The following is a 10,901-nucleotide window of genomic DNA, read 5'->3' on the forward strand; positions in this document are numbered from 1 at the left end:
ATAAATTAAATATTAATATATAATATACACTAATACACTGATGTAATGATGAAAACCATTCTTTGAATACAAACTATAGCAACAGAAAACAATGTTCCTTCCTGCCATAATTAATCTTTTGATGTTTTAAGATTTATGAGGGAAACAGCCCCCTTTTCACTTGCCATTATATATCTTAAACTTACTATGTCTAGAATGTAAGAAGTTCTTAGATCATTGAATGAATGAACCAAAACATTAAGGCATAAAGCAGTGAGATGTAAATAGTAGGGAGACAGAAATGATCTGTTTTGAGCGTATGTTATTGTTCACTTAAATCCAAAGCAACATGTCCTCAACATATATCTTGTGGTAGGAATTTGATTAATAAATGAGATCACATATGAAAAGAGGGATATTCAACAAGATGTTAGGATACTAGTTAGATGCCTGCCACATACCATATTCAAAATAAATTTCATGTGAATTACAGGAAAACCTACAAAAATACAGTTAAATATTAAACCTTTAAATTGTAGGTGAGAGTTGATTGTAAGCTCAAAGGACAGAAATCATGAAGGAAACAATGATTTACTTAAATAAAAAGAGTAAACAGGCAAGTAAAAATCATACGTGACTCCAGCGTGCTGTCGGTGTGAGTCTGTCGGTGGCTGTGTGGGAACCCGGCAGACACATGGGCAACTCGGGGAAGTTCCACCGTGAAAACACGGGAAATGCACTTGATCTCACTTCTGGAAAAGGCCGGCGGGGTGGGGGGTGTTGGCGTTATTGTCACGTCTCTGAATTTTCCCAGTTTGTTTTGTTTACAGAGCTCACTTACAGGCCATTTCTGCCTTTCCCATTTCTTCAGAGGGCTTGGTCTGATTGCTCTAAAAGGCTTTTTGACTACCTCGATGTGTCACATTACCACACGTAACTGCGTTGCTGAATCACAGGTCAACATGGGAAGAAAAGCATGCGCAACCCGCCATCATGGCGGCCCCATGGCAAATGGCCCCGTGTCGCTTTCCTTTCCTCAGTCTTTAAGAAAATATCAGAGGAGCAGACAGATAGTTAGAAAGTGAAATGTGGTGGGAGGGTTAGAACGAAGCCGTAGGCTCCTGCCCCTCCCTTTCTCAGTGGCTGGCCCACGTCCCCTTCACCTGCCTTCACCTGCCTTCACCTGCCTTCACCTGCCTTCACCTGCCTTCACCTGCCTGTGGTCGCCATGCATTACTGTCTCACCAGGCTTAGACTGCTGTGGGCCTTATGTATGAGATGTCAACATGTAACTCACCTCTCCTTAGTCACTTCCTGTTTTCTCCAGTTGTATTGAAATACAGTTGACATACAGCACAGTGTAAGTTGAAGGCGTGTAGCATAAATGTTTGTGAAATGATTACCGCAGTAAATTTAGTTAGCATTCATCCTCCTCATACAGATACAAAAAAAGGTAACACAACCCCGGCCGGGTGGCTCAGTGGGTTGGGGCGTTGTCCCACACACCAGAAGGCGGCAGATTCGATTTCCAGTCAGGGCACATACCTAGGTTTCAGGTTGATCCCCGTGGGGCGCGTTCAGGAAGGCAACTGATAGATGTTTATCTCACATCAGTGTTTCTCTCTCCCTTCCTCTCTCTTTCATAATCAGTGAAAAACATATCCTCGGGTGAGGATTAAAAAGAAAAAGGTAAAGCAAAGGCAAAAGAAAGAAAACTTGGTCGCGGTAAATAATGTAGTTAGAAGTGTCCGTGGTGAAAGTGGGATAGAGCCGCCCTCCCCTGCCCTCCAGTTCTCTGGGACGTGCAAACTGTCCGTTTGCGTTTCCAAAGTCAGCATCCGCCTCCTGCTCTGTACCGTGAGGCCGGCTCATTCCACAGCCGTTTCTCCTGACATCGGGAGCCCACAGGCCGGGTTCCGTCGCGTAATGATGGCTCTCCGCGTGGGCCAGCCATCACAGTTTGATACCCTTGCCTCCATGGTTTGTCCAACCTTAGGGCCTCTCTGTTTCCAGGGAGAATTATTATGTCAAGATGAAGTGAAAATTGATCAAAACCATTGCACACACCCACTTGCTTCAAACTTGGACCGTTGGTTTACCCTGTGGCTTGCCGTCCTCTCGCGGGAGGAGGACGCGCCCCTTCCCCGCGGTGCCTTCTGGGTCCCACCCCATCTGTGCCCTCTGGGAGCTGCTGGCAAGGACTGGGTGCTGAGGCTTTATCCCAGGGGGCCTTGCTCCACACGCCCTCTTTTCTGGAGGGGGCGTTGTGTTATTTCTTGGCTGATTTCCCCCGAGTTTGCTCTCTCTTATGGTAAGATTGTACAATTAATCTTCTGTGTCTCATGTTTTATTTATTTTTTCATCTTTTTGCTTATGTTCTGATAGAACTTTTACTATCTTCCAACCCTTTTAGTATTTTAGTTTTTTATTTCCAAGAGCTCCCTTACTTCCTCTTGTGTTTCCAAATGTTCTTCATATGCATTTTCTGCTCCACTAACCTTTCACCCTGGGATTTAACGAGAAGTCGTTTTTACATCCAGCATGTGTTTTTCTGCTCTTTGGCCCCAGAAACCTTACATACAGGTTTGGCCTCCCTTACATACAGGTTCTATGTAGATTGGTTATACCAGCTCCCGTCACATTCAGCCCTCCGCCCATTGTGGCCCCTTCCCCCCAGCTCTCCTCCCTCTGAGCTCAAGGCCTGGGCTCAGGAGGCTGCAGGCTGGGAGGAGACTGGAAGCAGCTTCTCTGCCTGTGAGTCCTCGCATATTAATGGGGCAGCGGCTGGAACAGCAGAGAGGCTCCTGTGTGCAGGGTCAGCGCCAGCCGAGTCCAGTGGGTCGTGGAGATGAGCAGCTGGCAGTGCGCGTGAGTCCCCCCACCACCCCATCACCAGGGTCTCGGGGCAGAGGGTGCGCCATCTGGCTCCCTGGCACTGCTGTCAGTTCCGTGCAGGGCAACAGCCGAGGCCGGAGGCTTCCCTGCGCCCCAGCTCAAGCTCACAGGTTGGCAGTGCCCGTGTCATCGCTCCCCTAACGTGAGAGAAGACAGCTTTGGACTTGGGAGAGTGTGTGCTGCGCACAAAGTATCCCATGTGTTAAAGCATCTATCTTCCAGCGGCCCCGGGAAGGGCCAGCCCGGCCAGTGTGCGCTGCGGCCACGTGCAGCCATGGTGCCCGCCCCACCCAGCGCCCCGTCCTCCCTCTGTCCGAGGCCCTGATGGTGAGTGGGCGCCCGTCTTCCTGCATCAGCCTGGGGAGAGCCGAGCAGGCGTGGAAAGCTGCCAGCGCTCAACCCAGTGACCGCCGCCAGGACCCGGCGGGAGGTTGGCCGCTGGGACCGACTGGGCATCCAGGTGAGAGGCCCTGGGGCGGGCGGGGTTGCCCTCGCCACCCTCCGACCTCGGGCGTCTGTCTCCTTTTCTCTCTGACCAGGACCGGGCCACTGGCTTTAGGGCCCAGCCCAACCCGAGGAGCACACGAGGCCTCCCGCCGCCAAATGAGCCTCCTCGTCCTGAGGTTCTGGTGGACCCGCCTCTCAACCCCCAACAGGAGGTGGTCAGGGTGCGGCCCGGCCCGGCCCAGTGCCCGGAACTGACTCTCACACCTCTTCCAGGAACGCTGTCACTTCACACTGTCATTTTGTGCATTTGTTTCCAAGTGCCCCATTCCGCTAAGATGTCCTTGCCTCTCAGCTGCTCCCTGGGGCCTCCGTTCCCTGGGGCCTCCGTTCCCTGGGGCCTCCGTTCCCTGGGGCGGAGGCCCTGGCTCCCTCCATTCCCGACGCTCGGGGCACCTGCGTGAGCACTGGCCGCGCGGGGCTGTGGCACCTGTGGACTCCCCTGGGGGCCTCCGCCCCCCCTCTGTCCCCCGAGCCGAGCACAGGACAGACACTGAGCTGGGTATGTGGGTTGAGCCTCCCCCTCAGCCTGGTGGTGCCTTGTTCAGGTCGCAGTCATGTGTGGCTGAACAGCGGGGACGCCATCTGAGAAATGAGCGCTGGGCAACTTGGCCATCGAGTGAATGTCCCAGAGGCCCTCACACCTGGATGGCGAGCCGCGGCCCCCCGGGCCGTGTGGGGAGCCTTTGCTGCTCTGCAGCCCTGACAGCAGGTCACCGCGCCGCGGGCAGTGGTAGCACCGCAGTAGGGAGCTGTGTCCTGAACACAGAAGGTGCGGGCGTGTGGTGTGGGGTCGGCATGGTGCCTGCGAAGGCGGTGCCGCGGGCTGGGCCGCCCTGGGGGTCGGGACTGTGAGGAGTGGGCGGGCCGGGACATGCTGCACGCTGTCCATTTAGACGACACGAAACTTATAAAAAATAATTCCCTTTCTTCAATGATAAATTAACCTTCGCTTTCTCTCCCCTTTTTACTTTGTAAACTATTTGTGTTGTTTTTTTGTGAATCCTCGCCTGAGGGTATTTTCTCTTGATTTTTAGGGAGAGTGGGAGGGAGAGGGACAGAGAGAGACATCAATGTGAGAGAGACACATACCCTCCTTCCTCAGGGACCACCCCCGGGGCTCCCTTGTCCCCTCACCCGCGCCCAGGGTACAGCTGGTGCCATCTCAGCCACAGCCTCGTCGGGGTCCTGTCCCTCCTCATCCTTCGAGGTCACGGACAACCCTCTTAGGCCGTTGCCGGGGCCATTCATGCACGGCTTGGTGGCATCGCCCAGCTCGCTCAGGTGCCGATGCAGCCCCAGGTGCCGAGGTCCTCTCAGAGCGGCACCCGCGTCTGCCCGGGGCAGCGGCAGCCTGGGCAGGGGTCCCCCTCAGGTGGTAAGCGGGCTCTGAAGCTGCTGTAACCCCGACCCCCTGGCTGGCTCAAAGCGGAGTGTGTGAGGGAGAAACACCACTTTTAAAAAACCCTCACCCGAAAAGGGAAGATATTTTTTCCATCGATTCTGGAGAGAGTGGAAGGGAGGGAGGAGGGGGAGAGGGAGAGACAGTGATGTGAGAGAGACACATCAATTGGTTGCCTCCCACCTCGACCGGGGCCAGGGATCGAACCTGCAGCCGAGGTCTGTGCCCTTGATCGGGAATCGAAACCGCGACCCTTTGGCCTGCGGGCCAGCTCTCGAACCACCGAACCACCGGCCAGGGCCACACCATAAAGATCCCGAGAGCAGAGGATGCGGGAACATTGTCAGCATGAAGCCAGCAGGGAAGCTCTGTTATTCCAGATGTGCTCCTCCGATTTGCTGATGTAGCAACTGGGGCCTCTTGGATGAGGCGCCGGGTCACCGTGACTTCTCGCTGCTCCTGGGATCCCTGGAGTGCGTGCTGACAGCCCCAAGGGCTGTGTGGGGTTCCACGGGGGTTCCACATGCAGCCCGCAGCGTGGCCCCAAGAGAGTCTGCCATCCCGTCCTTGCCACCCCGACCCCTGGCACCGGCTGGGCCTCCCTGCAGACGCGTGTCCTTCCAGACTTCTGTCTCCCGGGGGTGGTGTCACCCTGGCTGGCCCTCCACAGCAGCCAGACGGGAGTCTCCCACATTCCTCAGCGGCCAGCTCACACGCGCAGGCTCCCCACACGCTTCACGCTGCAGGGTGAACAACGTTTCCATCACCCGCGGCCGGCTACGCGTCAACACCATCGTCGGATCCAGCGGTGTCTTTCGACATCGCACACATGGGCGCCCTGGCTGTGACCGTCGTCCTGCTGAGAGGAGCTGCTGCTGTGCTCGCCTGCCACCCAGGTTGCTCGGTGACTCTCGTGTCTGACGCCGTCCGTCTCCGTGCCCCGGGCGCAGCAGGACTCGGCCTCCGTCCTCTGCTCGCACACGTGTGCATTGTCTTAGAGTTGAGGTTGGGGTTCCTCTTGTCCCATCCTAATCCCTTCCTGAATCTGCTTTTTTCCCCCCTGATTTTGTCAATAATGAAAGGATGTAAACTAATAGTGCTCAGAGGGGTCCCAGAAGTCACCTGCGTTCCCCCTTTTGTTTACAGGACACTGGCACGGAGGTCAGGCGGCCTCGGTTCTGCTCCCGGCTCCCCCGCTTGCTTTGGCCACGTTTCTCCATGGTTTGGGCCTCAGTGTCCTCATCTGCAAAGTGGGAGTAGACATCATCTGAGCACAGGACTGTGGTGCAGATGGAAAGTCCAAGCGCCCCACCTACACAGGTAAGGCCTCCACATGTTAGTGATGGGAAATGGCACTGAGGTGGTGGCTCGGCCGCCCCTGGTTGCCGTGAGCCCTGTAGACACAGTCAGCATGACAGACCGGCTCTGCGATAGCGCCTGTGTGCCTCCCTCCTTGCTTCGGCTGGAAGCCATTACGGGATCACATGTTGCTTCCAGCTGCGGACTGCTCTCAGGTCCCCCATGGCAAGGGCTTCCTGAGGAGGAATCCCGCAGCCGCCCCTCTCGTGGCTCTGCCGCTCCCAGTGGCACTTCCCATGCCTGCCTCTCCCGGCAGATGGGCTGTGCTTACAATAATGCGCCTCGCTTCCCAGCATCAGCGCTGAGCGCACCCTCCACCCTCGCGGGACTGGGCTGGGCTTAAAAGCAGAGGAGTCCCGGCCGACCAGCCACCCCGGAGAGAGGCAGCGTCTGTCTCTCCCTGTGGTGACTCGAGGACCCAGGGCACCTTCGATGCGGATCCTTTGACCTGCAGGACGTCGGGCCACCGCCTGGCACAGGCAGGTGGGTGCCAGCTCATTTACACGCGGCTGATGACTCGAACCCGTGCACATTGGGCCTCTTTTCTGTGTTATGGGTCTTCTGCTTCATTCAGTGAAGTGCGGGTCACACCCCAACCCCTGGAGGATTCGTGGGAGAGACTGGTTGGTGGTAGACAGGGCACCTCATCTTTTGGCCGCTAATATTTTAAAATGCTGGGGTGGAGTCGGGACCACGGGGTCAGAGGTCAGGGCTAGGGAAGTATATGAATATAATGCATTTATCTGCCTGGACACAAGGCTGGAGACAGTGAGACCCAGAAGGCTCAGAGGGAAGCCCTGTGTGTCCCGTGCCTGGTGTCAGGGCCACCGAGGGCAGGAAGCACCCCTTGATTTCGGAGGGAAGAGTCTAGGCTTTGGTGTGAGACGGCCGTGGTTTGAGTCCCAGCTCTGCCGCTCACAAGCTAGATGACTGCTGGGCTGGTCACCCATGATGTCGCTGAGCCTGGTCCGTGCCTGTAGCGAGGAGTGGACACCACCTCCTCAGGGTTCCAGCCGGCGAGGCGTGATTTGTGTCGTGTGATTAGCATTTCATAGCCTCGTGGTTGCGTTTGCGCCAGCCTGGCCGCTGCCGTCAGAGAGGCCGTGTGTGCAGGTAGCCGCCCCGAGTGCGTTTCTGTGCCGGTGACATCAGTGAACCAGCGCCCAGGGCGCAGGGATAGAGTGGACGGAGGGAGGGCGGGGCGGCTGGAGGGAACCACAGCCCTTCTGTTCTGCTGCTGTGGTCGCCTGAGACCGGTGGGAGCAGCACGGTCACCTGCCGCTTCCTCCCTGTCCTGTCCCCGCCACAGCTGGCAGCATCGCTGGGCCCAGTCCTCCTCCTCGCGTGGCCACTGCTGGGCTTGCACCTGGAAGGACGGTCACTGTCCTCGGGCGCCGTGAATCGGAGGGTCCCTGTCCCGCCGGCCGCTCCGGCCCAGACCCGGCTCCCAGGAGGCTGCACAGCCAGGAGGCCCCGTGGAGGGAATAGCGTGTTCTAGGAAAGGCCTCTCCCTGAAGAGCACTCAGAGCCCATGCTGCATGTGGGGTGTCTCGGGGATGACTGTGCTGGAAATGGGGTGTCTCTGGGATGACTGCTGGAAGTGGGGTGTCTCTGGGATGACTGCTGGAAGTGGGGTGTCTCTGGGATGACTCGTGGAAGTGGGGTGTCTCGGGGATGACTGTGCTGGAAGTGGGGGTGTCTCGGGGATGACTGTGCTGGAAGTGGGGTGTCTCGGGGATGACTGTGGTGGAAGTGGGGGTGTCTCGGGGATGACTGTGGTGGAAGTGGGGGTGTCTCGGGGATGACTGTGGTAGAAGTGGGGAGTCTCTGGGATGACTGTGGTAGAAGTGGGGAGTCTCTGGGATGACTGTGGTAGAAGTGGGGGTGTCTCCGGGATGACTGTGGTAGAAGTGGGGTGTCTCTGGGATGACTGTGCTGGAAATGGGGGTGTCTCGGGGATGACTGTGGTAGAAGTGGGGGTGTCTCAGGGATGACTGTGGTGGAAGTGGGGGTGTCTCCGGGATGACTGTGGTAGAAGTGGGGGTGTCTCAGGGATGACTGTGCTGGAAGTGGGGGTGTCTCAGGGATGACTGTGGTAGAAGTGGGGGTGTCTCCGGGATGACTGTGGTAGAAGTGGGGGTGTCTCGGGGATGACTGTGGTGGAAGTGGGGGTGTCTCCGGGATGACTGTGGTAGAAGTGGGGATGTCTCGGGGATGACTGTGCTGGAAGTGGCGATGTCTCGGGGATGACTGTGGTGGAAGTGGGAGTGTCTCGGGGATGACTGTGGTAGAAGTGGGGGTGTCTCGGGGATGACTGTGGTAGAAGTGGGGATGTCTCGGGGATGACTGTGCTGGAAGTGGGGTGTCTCGGGGATGACTGTGGTGGAAGTGGGGTGTCTCGGCGATGACTGTGGTGGAAGTGGGGATGTCTCGGGGATGACTGTGCTGGAAGTGGGGTGTCTCGGGGATGACTGTGGTAGAAGTGGGGATGTCTCGGGGATGACTGTGCTGGAAGTGGGGTGTCTCGGGGATGACTGTGGTGGAAGTGGGGGTGTCTCGGGGATGACTGTGCTGGAAGTGGGCCATGTGTCAGCGATGACTAGGGAGAGGAGTGTGGGTGGGGGCACCGCCCACTCTCGTGAATTCCCCACGCGTGCTGCCCCGGAGCGGCTCGGACTGGGGGCTGTGTCACCTCTGCACGTGGAGACAGATGTGCTTAGACAAAGGGCCTCTGTCTGCCATAGAGACGGCTCCCGGCCCCCGGCCCCCGGCCCCCGGCCCTCAGGCCCTTCCTGCTGCTAAATTAGGGGTCAGAGAAGGCCTTGCCGACCAGGGGGTCAGGAGACTTGGTTTGGAGGCGCCGGCATCAGGCTGGGGGGTCTGAGGGTTTTAATGCAGCCGTTCCTCTCGCTGCTCTGCCGCTCCCAGCGCACGCCCGGTGCCGGGCCTCTCCCAGCAGATGGGCTCTGTGCTCACAGCAAGCGCCTCGCTTCCCAGCATCCTGCTCAGCCCACCGATGCCCCGATCGCCTGTGCACGGCTCTGCTGGACACTCAGCTTCTGTCCGAGTGCCTGGGGGGCCCCGCCGCTTCGCACTTACACCTCCAGGCAGCGCTGCCTCTGGCGTGTGAGGGTCCGGGGGCGTGTGGGGGTCCTGGGGCGTGTGAGGGTCCTGGGGCGTGTGGGGGTCCTGGGGTGTGTGAGGGTCCGGGGGCGTGTGAGGGTCCGGGGGCGTGTGGGGGTCTGGGGCGTGTGAGGGTCCGGGGCGTATGAGGGTCCGGGGCGTGTGAGGGTCTGGGGGTGTGTGAGGGTCCGGGGCGTGTGAGGGTCTGGGGGTGTGTGAGGGTCCGGGGCGTGTGAGGGTCCGGGGGCGTGTGGGGGTCCGGGGCGTATGAGGGTCCGGGGCGAGGGCAGGGTCCGGGGCGTGTGAGGGTCCGGGGCGAGGGCAGGGTCCGGGGCGTGTGAGGGTCCGGGGCGAGGGCAGGGTGGCCACAGGAGCGTCCAGGGAAGGGCATTGCCGCAGTGCTGCTGGCTTTCCCCCTACCCCCCCCCCCCCCAATGCCTGTGCTTGGCTCACAGGCTCACAGGGTGACATTGTGGTGACCGCCCACCTTCTCACCCCCTCCTTCCCCTCAAACCCTCTCCAGGGAGAGGACACAGCCGCTCGCATAGGGACTCGCTGTGCGGTTTGCCATCCCCTCTGCCCTCCACCCCTCCTCTTTGTTAGAAACCACTGGACTAGCCCGGCCAGGGGCTCAGTGGCGGAGTGTGGACCTAGCAACCAGAAGGTCACAGCTGATTCCCGGTCAGGGCACAGGCCCGGGATCCCCAGTGGGGGGCGTGCAGGAGGCAGCCGGTCCATGATTCTCTCTCATCATGGATGTTTCCCTCTCCCTTCCTCTCTGAAAGCAATAAAATAAATTTAAAAACAACAACAAAACACACTGGACCAAGATGAAGGAAGGACAGGCTCTTTCCTCGGCTAATCCTCACCAGAGGGTATTTGTTTTCCTTCATTTTCAGAGAGAGTGGAAAGGAGGGAGGGCGGGGGAGAGACACATGGATGAGAGAGAGAGACACATCGATGGGGCGCCTCCCATCGCACCCCAGCCAGGGCTGGGATTGAACCCACAATCCAGGTCTGTGCCCTTGACCAGGATGGAACCTGCAACCCTTCGGTGCCCGGGCCGGTGTGCTAACCACTGAGCCACCGGCCTGGGCAAGACGGGCTCTTCTTTATCCCACGCCACGTGCGTGCGGCTCAACAATGCTGGATGGGGAGGAGGACGCCGAGGCCACGGCGAATGTGGGAGAGGCCCGGCCCGCGGGCGGCAGCGCCAGCCCCGGGAACGCCCGTCCTCACCACCACGTCTCCACTTCCTCCCTCAGGGACACGAGCACGTGGGCTTTTTACATTGCACAGATAATAGGTGCTGTTCTCACCGACAAGGAGGCAAGCCATAATCACAGCCCATTAAGAATACTGTGTGTACCAGCACTTTATTCAACATTTAACATGGATAACATTTTAAAGATGCAAACCCCGCCTCAGATCACCTTGTAGCTCTGGAGTGTGGAATCTTTCATTCTTCAATCACAGCCGTGGCCTCTGCCTGGCCCCTCCCGGCCCGTCCCCCTCCCGCCCTCCCGGCTCCCTCCCGGCTCCGTCCCGAGGCCCCTCCCGCTGCGCCAGGGCTTGCGAGGGCGCATCTCTGGCTCCAAGGTGAGAAGCTGAAGACAGTAATTAGACAGTGAAGACGCTA

Source organism: Myotis daubentonii, chromosome 4, assembly GCF_963259705.1.
Source record: "Myotis daubentonii chromosome 4, mMyoDau2.1, whole genome shotgun sequence".
Classification (NCBI taxonomy): domain Eukaryota; kingdom Metazoa; phylum Chordata; class Mammalia; order Chiroptera; family Vespertilionidae; genus Myotis; species Myotis daubentonii.